The 9,466-nt window shown below is 35.3% G+C and overlaps 1 pseudogene; it reads left to right on the top strand.

The window, feature by feature from the left end:
• Window positions 1-438: 438 nt before the first annotated feature.
• Window positions 439-5,649, top strand: LOC138322303 (P-selectin-like; annotated as a pseudogene).
• The last annotated feature ends 3,817 nt before the right edge of the window (window positions 5,650-9,466 follow it).

The following is a 9,466-nucleotide window of genomic DNA, read 5'->3' as shown; positions in this document are numbered from 1 at the left end:
AGTTAGATAAAAGTAATAAAACACATCGAATAAGTGAGATACAAGGGAGATAACTCCCTGATCACAGACAGTTGTAATACCTCAAACATTCAATCAGCCTTTTGACATCCAGGCATCCGTTTCAAACGTTGTTAATAACCTTACAAGTAATTTTCATACTACAAACAATACTTACAACAGCATATCCCGACCGCTCGATGTGCATTTAGATGATAAAATTAGAGCAAAAATTATGACTCATGAGTTTGTGGACTTTGGCAGCTTGCTGTCTCATTCTCCAAACCCTAATCAGTTTAAAATTCAGGTCCAAGGAGAAAATTTGTCCTGGATCCCTAACACAAATCTTTCCAGATTAAAACAATTGATCAGTTGGTGCAGGCATTTCACATTTATGTGTCTGTCTACATTTTGGCCCATCCAACCAAAACCGTCAGCCTCATGAAGTATGCTGACACCATACAAACTCTCTCGAGACGGTCGGGATTTGCTGCCGCAATGTTTTATGACACTAGCTTTCGTAAATGGCAGCAGCTTAATCCTGCTATGGCTTGGGATGAGCTGAATAATGAGCTCTATATCCAAGCATTGAGTATTGGTTTGATATCCAAGGCTAATACCCAGCAGCCCTTTCAGGGCAACAAACCCAACAAGGACCCAAGGGCTAAATGTTGGAATTTTCTCAAATCAGGGTCCTGCAAAAGAGGAAACCAATGCAAATTTGCTAATACCCATGTCTGCTCAAAATGTAGAGGGCAGCATAGCCATCAACCATGCAAGAAAAACTCCGACTCCCAAAGGGGTGGAGCTAAACCTAACCCAAAACAGACCAAAATTCACAATGATGAGGGTGCTTTTAATCCTCCTACTTTGCCTACTCCTGTCAACTATGCCGTATTATGCAAATATCTACATTATAGAATTTTTGGAAAACGGATTTAAATTTGGATTTAAATTACAATATAAGGGAACAGGGGCATTCAGAGAGTCAAAAAATTTGAAATCAGCTTTAGACAATGCTAACATTCTAAATGAAAAAATGACTAAAGAAATTTCAGCTTGTAGAATCGCAGGTCCATTTGCGAATCCACCTTTTTCAGATTTATAAATTTCTCCCTTACGACTTGTTTCCTATCTAGAGGGTAGCTCAGAAGCTTCAGAAGACACTTATGTGAAGTATCAGACTGTGTCTGATGCTATTGGTCTTATCAAATGTTTCGGTAAAGGTGCCGTTATGGCTAAAACCGATATTGAAAATGCTTTCAGGATTTAACAAAACCACCCTCAAGATTATAGTCTTTTAGGGATGAAAATTAGGCAAAATTTTTATCATGATAATATGATAAGGTCCTGCCAATGTGTTGCTCTATCTCATGTCGCTTGTTTGAGGAATTCAGCACATTTTTACAATGGATTGTACAACACAAACTTCAAGGTGTGGGGGTAGCACACATTTTAGATGATTTCCTTTTTGTCGCCCCAACAACTCTGACAAATGTCAAACAGATTTGAATATTTTTTAACATCTATGTTAAATCACGGGGGTCCCAATTAAGCACAGTAAAACTGTACAACCCTGCACTACCTTAAAAAAATTGGCATAGAATTCGATAGTGTAAAAATGGAAGCTAGATTACCTAGGGAGAAACTAGATAAAATAGGCAATCTTTTAGCATCGTTCATTCGGAAGAAAAAAATAACATTACGAGAATTGCAATCACTGATTGGGTTACTAAATTTTGCATGTAGTGTGGTTGCCCCTGGCCGTCCTTTCTTGCGCAGATTGATTGATCTGACAAAAGATTTGACCAAACATTATCATTATATTCGTTTGACAAGTGAGGCAAAGGCTGATATTAAAGCCTGGCAACATTTCATTCAGTCATACAATGGGGTGACTTTATTTCTTCCTGATATATGGGAGTCATCTAGCCATTTGCATTTTTACAATGATGCAAGCGGTTTAGGTTTTGGTGCTGTGTTGGGAACACAATGGTTTTTGGGGAAATGACCCCATGTTTTCAACAAATACCATATTACCATATTGGCTGTACAACTCTGGGGTAATGCCCTTAAAAATAAATGCATTCTCTTTCACTGTGAAAATTCAGCTGTAGTGGCAGTGCTTAACACACACACAAGCAAAGAACCTACGGTCATGAAGTTAGTTAGGAAGCTAGTATTAACATCTCTTCGATTAAATTTTATGTTTTGTGCTGAACCTATACAAGGTAAACGTAATGTTTTGGCAGATCATCAGTCTCGTTTACAGGTAGACAGTTTTCGGCTATTGGCTCCAAGCATGGACAGGGATCCGACTTCTATCCCGGACAACCTGTGAACCATCTAACAAGCCATGTACAGACCACTCTTGATGCAGGCCATCGCTCATCAGACCCAAACGTTGTCGTAGTGTATCTTGAGATTTTATTTTATTTTGTTCCATGTAGCATTGTTCCTCAGTGCCACTTCAATTCTGCTGTCACAATGGTTGCTATCATTCCATGTAGTGCCCGCAGGTGACGCTACCACGTGGGATTCCTGTCGCTGTTCTTGGGTCACTTGGGAGTCGTGGTCGGATTTTGACAGTACTTGTTTTGGACAGAGAGTACGGGAGAGAAAGGTGCGGCTGTACACCGGAAGTAGCTATCCGGGTTGTGACAAATTTACCGACTGCGCGTCAGGTGACATGGCTTACGATTACTCTGGTTGTAACGAAATATGTCACAATGGCGGTAGTAGCACCGGAAACGGATGTAATTGTGCGACTGGTTATTATGGAAGTTGCTGCCCATATCGTAAGTATATACCCAAATCGATTTTTATTTATTTTTTTATATATATTTTTTTAAAGAATTTGTTGTAGGGAATACAATTCTGTAGACAGTAATTTATATGATTTGCAACATTTTCAGAAATAACTTGTGGTAATCCTGGGACTTTAAATAATGGTTATGTGACCGGAAGTATGTATACCTACGCAGCATCAGTGAGATACTCGTGCAACACGCACTATACGTCCTGGGTTCCACACCAGGACGTGTCAGCTGAACGGGTTATGGAGCGGCAGTATCCCGAGATGTGCATGTAAGTAATTTTAAATTGATTTTGTTTTAGGTTGCATATAAGTTAATATGATTCCAATTTTTTGACTGAACAATCAAATTTTGTTTTGGGGCAGTCTCCAGCACGTGCTCAAGTAACCCGTGCGCTAATGGGGGAACGTGCACGAATGGAATTGAGATGTTTACCTGCAGTTTTCCGCCTGGCTGGAGTGGCGTCACATGTGCAGAAGGTATTTATATAAATATATACTTTATAATTATCATTATTTATCTCTGTTTATGCATTTACATGATCAAAGAATTTACACGTACTCTAAGTAAGAACGTTCTAAGTATAAAAAGAAAATGTAGTTGAAAATAGCATTTTATGCGGAAAGACGCTTTTAAAAGTATTTTAGATCAAAATGTAAAGTTTTCTAAGTTTACGGGATCGTAAGACAAGATGAATAGTTTATATGTAACTTATCACGTATATATTGTCTCTGAAACCATTTTACAAAATAAATTCTGATAATGTTACCTTATTTTCCGAGATTTTCACCTTTTCTAAATCTCAGGGTGTGTCTCTAACATCACTGTCAATGCCACTACCCCTCTCCGGTTCGTTAATTGGACCGCTCCATCCTTCTCGGATCCAATGGGAAACGAGATTCAAGTCTCCTCCAATTACCCGACTCCAGAATACGAGTTCCCATGGGGTGATTTTGTTATTCAATACACTGCAGTAAAACCATCCAATGCCATTACAGCGAAATGTACGGTACATGTTGAAGTGAGGCGTAAGTATTTGTCAAAATATTAAAAAAAGCCTATTCGCTTGAAGATTGAGTTCAATTTCATACAACATTTTGTGAATACAATATAAGAAATTAATGTCAAACTATATGATACGTGACCGAAGTGGAAATATAACTAATGTTGCATCATATAAAAATAAAAATACTGAGAGCTAAAAACCGTATTGCATCCATTACAACAGTTGTTTTCAAAACGTATTGCTTCTGAGGGGGCAAACTTTGAATTTTTCCTTCATGACGATTGTACTGGAAGGCACAATAGATTCAATAGCTATTTAGTCTTGATATTGGTAAAATGTTTTATAAGTGTTCGTAACAAGTTGTTTTGAGACATTTATATTTTGCACATGGGTATTACAAGTAAAAGTTAAGATTAGAGATGACTATAGAGATTTCCTTAGCTTTGCTCTGTTTGTACTACATTTTGTACCAACTTCTATATTACCCCCAATGAGGTTGCTATAGCGACCCCTTGTGAGGACCTACCTGTACCAGAGAACGGGGCTGTGGTATGTAACGACTGGAGGACAGATTATGGCCGCTACTGTCAGGTCGTCTGCCACCCGGGATACTCACTTCCGGTCTCTGTCAATCCTGATCAGTGGTACGTCTGTGGGGCGTCAGGAAACTGGGCACCGGTCACTCAGGGGCCACTCACTTGTAGATGTAAGTTCATGAATTAATTAGTTGAATATGATTCATTCATTGAATATACAACATTGTAATTCGTACATTCATTTTTGCAATTTATACAATTCATTCATCCATTCATTAATTGAATATAATTAATTCATTCAATGTATTAATTGATTAATAAATTTATTCATTCATTCATTCTTTCATTGCCAACGAACATTGAAACTATATATGAGTACAGAAAATATAGAAAGAGTGCGAGACATATATGTTTTATTTTGCTTTGTTTTTAAAGTGAACAGTCGGGCAAGGATGGCTAAAGTCGGTAAAAATGGTGTGAATGTATCCAGTATAATTTCTTATGAAATAGAAAAATAAAATCTCTCGCCAAAATCTGTCTGCGCACGAAGAAATCAATTTAAAGTATATGAATCCTAAAACGTCCTCCCGGCTGACTATGTCCGTGGTTACATTTCCACGCAGCCTCGCTTTCAATGCTTTCAACATTCCTTTACTTTAATGGTCAGAACTGGGAAACGTAAGCAGAACTTGGCCGTCGTATTAATATGGGAGAACTTTTGGAAGGCCAATGAACGCATTTAGACTGGTTTTCTTTGCCCGACTATTCACTTTAATGTAATGATGTTATGACCTGATTTCTTCAAAAAAGGGTCACTTGATATCCAAACAAAACTTCGGATTTTTCAGATCATGTCAAACGGATAATTGAAATACCCCTAAAATCTTTCAGTTTCATTGAGTACGTCATTTTCATAATATCACCTCACAATGAACCATTACATTTTATACATATGAATAATTCAGTCTTTGTTTATGTTACAGCCTATTCTTTTTCCAATTCAAATACACCAAGTATTAACAACTGTTCTGATACGGAATTCCAGTCATCTGCCAAAACAAACTTCATCTCCAACATAAAAGCATCCGCCTTCAGTGAAGTGTGTAACGACTATTTGGACCTGTGTAACTCCAACAATAGTAACGTCATGTGTTAATACTGTGTTAACTTTTGTTTCTATTGTCTCATGTCTTGTATCTTCTTTTGTTTTATGTGTTAAAGTACGTAAACTTGTTACCATTGTTTTTAGGGTAAAAGCGTCAGATAAAAACGAAAAAAAAAACAATATTTGGCATTAAGATCATCTAGTATTTCATATGTTATTAATAAATGTAAATATTTTTTTTATTTTTACTTTTATTTATGTTCAATAAAGTCGTGTATTACATCACAATTTTCATGAATGAAGATTTTTGAAAATGAAAAGACGAGAAGATAATGAAGAATTCGATGTAGATGAAATGGAAGAAGAGAAGGAGAGTTGTCGAAGAAATTACGAATTAGAGATTGGCGTCTATTGATATCTTGTATATTTAGAGTGTGTTGGTGTCAATGAATGGGGAATCTTCCTCTTGCTAATGCTTCTGTCACTTAAACAGATTGTTATTTTATATCTAGACAAAATATTTGGGTCTTCGGTGGTGTAGTGGTTAAGCCACTCGCCTTTCACAAAGCCAGCCGGGGGTCGATCCTCATAGACGTGAAAATGTCAGGGGTCATCTCTCCTTATATCGTTGGTTTTTCTCTCTGGACAGTTTTTCTTGACTTCCTCTTCCTCCTACTAAAAACGCTCGAGCACTTGCATTTCGGCTATCGAAATTGATTGGATCGATAATGATACGCATGCATTGCACGGATTTATTTCCACCAAATTGCCGGAGATAATCACAACTCTGTATCAATTGCAAATTAAGACGAATAACGAGTTAATTACAGAAAGTTAAATTGGCCAATACTAATATTATTCGACAATATTTTAGATAGAACTCATTCAAAGTTCAGTCTGTACAATACTCGATAAAAACCCTTTTCAAAAAACCGATTCCTTATAAGGAAGCAGGAACTAAGAGTTGGAAATTTCCAGAGGATTATCCGAATTGTGTATGACCGATATACAATGTAGATTCATACGTATAATTTAAGTTTTCATTGTTTTTTGTTTTTGTATATACACCAATGTCTGACATGTGGTGGTCTTAGAGGCAGGTACTAATACAGGTATATTATATTCTAGATTTAAATCTACAACCCGACACTGGCACAATTGAAATGTACTATTCAGAGAAAAAAACATAAATCGATTCATTGAGTACTAAACTTGAATGGTCCAATTGTTATTAAAATATTTTTAAATTGACGTCATTTGAATTTCATGGAAGCTTTTCGGCTTATTAAACATCCCATACTATAATTATGACTAATGTTCATGCTAAATAACAATCAACTTTAAAATATGTATCGACCTATTTCATGTAGAGTAAAATTACCATTTTTTTCTTGGCGTTCAGCCCGTACTATTTGTTCTTTGCCCTCGAACATATCCTCCGACAATTGTTCAAGTTTTATTAGTTCTGGAAGTACAAAGTTGGACATCTTTACAAAAATACACCGTTTTTTAAGTGTGTATATATATATCCTAATTCCGTTAATTCAAAAGATTTTATTAAGATATTAAACACTGCCGTAGGCTATAATTTATCCAGACAGCTCATAAGTGTGATTGGTCTATAGTTTTTAGCGTCGTACATATCCCCCTTGTTTTTAAAAACGGGTATAAGATTACCCATCAACCATGTTTCCGGAATATAATATATGTCAGCCTATAATATCGCTACTACCACAGGGACCTGGCACGACTTTTTGAAACTAACAGTATACATATATATATTGGTTAAAAAATTTCGTGTCAGGTCCCTGTGGCTACTACGACAGTCATATAACCCAATCAGGACAAAGTGGTAACAGTATTTTTTACTTGTTACAAATATATTTGAATGACCATATAAAATAACAAAGCTAAAGACTACCAAAGTCTAGCAAAGAGATTAATTTTGCAATTTATAGATAAAGGTTTGAAGGAAATTGCTTACATATTGTTTTTCACCATATTCGAAGTCAAATATAATCAATAAATAAAGCTGAATGAGAAATACAAATGTAAGATATTTCATGCCCAATGTATATTACAAAGCAGGACACACACTTCTCTTTCTGTCAAAAGAATAAGGGTCAAAGAAGTAATATCAACAGGATTTTCCAGATGACACGGGATCCAATCAAACATAAGTCTGTTGGATACGAATTACTTCAAATGGTAAATATGGGACAAGGAAGTAATTCCAACAGTGTGGAGAAAACAAAAGAATTTATATATATGATATCCCCGATTATGTGGGAAGACTCGTTCTTTATTTTTACATTTGAATTCAATTTTTGGTAGTTTCATATTTTTGTTACAAAACAACATCAGAAGCTATGTTTTGCATCACAATTTGTAACAAAAAACATTTGGAATTAACATTTGTGGAATAAATTAATCCCATTTGTGTATATACATTATCAAATTCTTTGACTCTAAAATTGAATTTCAGTCTAATGCCTCCATAATCTCATTTTTTTCGAAGTAAAGTTTTTAAGAAACCCAGACTTAATTTTTGTTTGACATATTTCATACTAAATCTTAAAGATGCTCCACCGCTGACAAAAAGTATTTTTTCACTATCAAAAACAACAGCAGACCATTTAGTATTTTTCTTCACTTAAAAATGTTACTTACTTTACACCCTTTCCACCATTGAAAAGTTTGAGCTTCTTATTTTACTTTAGTTAAAACTATGAAAAATAATCAATTGCATCCCGAAAAATTTCTATGCCACTATATCCTATATAGAATGAATTACTGATTGCTCACGCACAAAAGGCAAAATAAATTATTTCATATTATTTTTTGTGTTAATTAGACATATGCATACACGATTAAACGCCAATTATTGTTCAAATGATGAATATCATTTATGTCCTGTCGGCGGTGGAGCATCTTTAACATCTGTTTATAAATTATAATATCAAAGAAGACTAGTTATGGACACATTTTGAAGCTATATACATGTATAAAGAACTTCATTTGCATCGAGTTGAAAAGAGTTACATGTAGTACTCGTGTATAGCACTTTAACAGAAATAATCAGGGTACGTAGATGACGCTGCGCGCTTTGATGGTATGACTTCGTCCTATTTGTTTTAAAGCAAAAAATGTCTTTATTTGGTATTGTTACACCATAATCGGCTATGGGCCATTATGCACGTTCGCGTGTTTCAATGAAAAACTATGTTCGTATATTATTCTGGCTAAAAGCAGAAATATACAGTTTACATTTTATGTTAGAATATAGTATGCATTACGTTACATGTTCTGCTAAAAGTACTCCCAACTCAACGTAATGCCTAATTTCTTGTCTTTTTACTTTTGAAATGCGAATAAATTAAATTGTACTGTAAGGCTTTTCAAATAAAAATACCTCCGTAAGTAATGATAGATAATTCCTGAATATAACTTTTTTAGGCATTTTGATTTATTCTTCCTCTCTTCTTATTGACATTAAACCGAAAATAATTTCCTGTCATTAAAGGATTTGTACAGTCAAAAATGATAATTTCAGTTTATGCTGGAAATGGCTTTATTAGCACGTGTAGAAACCTCTCCATGTCGCGCGCGACCGGAATAACCTGTAAGCCGTCGATATTTCTGACCACCCGATTATGCATATTTTCTATCTCTAAACCGTGTGACGTCATTTAATAGTCCGTCATTTAATAGTCCGTGGCTTATAGCTGTACTATACTGTAACTGATGTGCTAGATATCGGCGGTCACAAGAAAAGCCGATCAACGATTTTCTATGATTACTTTTGAGTGAAGTTAATCGTACAATAACTTTGGCTTGGATGTAAATAACTAAAAGAGTGAAATTCGATATTTCAAATACTTTAGTTTATGCTCTAATAGATCTAGCAGGTATCTTCGTGTAATTATGAAAGAAAATTCACACAGAAATAAAAGTTCCAGATTTTTTTGTCGAGGAGTTCAGCAACGAATAAGCTTTAATTAGATAT

This window comes from Argopecten irradians, chromosome 4, assembly GCF_041381155.1.
Source record: "Argopecten irradians isolate NY chromosome 4, Ai_NY, whole genome shotgun sequence".
In the NCBI taxonomy this organism is placed as follows: domain Eukaryota; kingdom Metazoa; phylum Mollusca; class Bivalvia; order Pectinida; family Pectinidae; genus Argopecten; species Argopecten irradians.
This window is presented reverse-complemented; position numbering and strand designations above follow the sequence as displayed.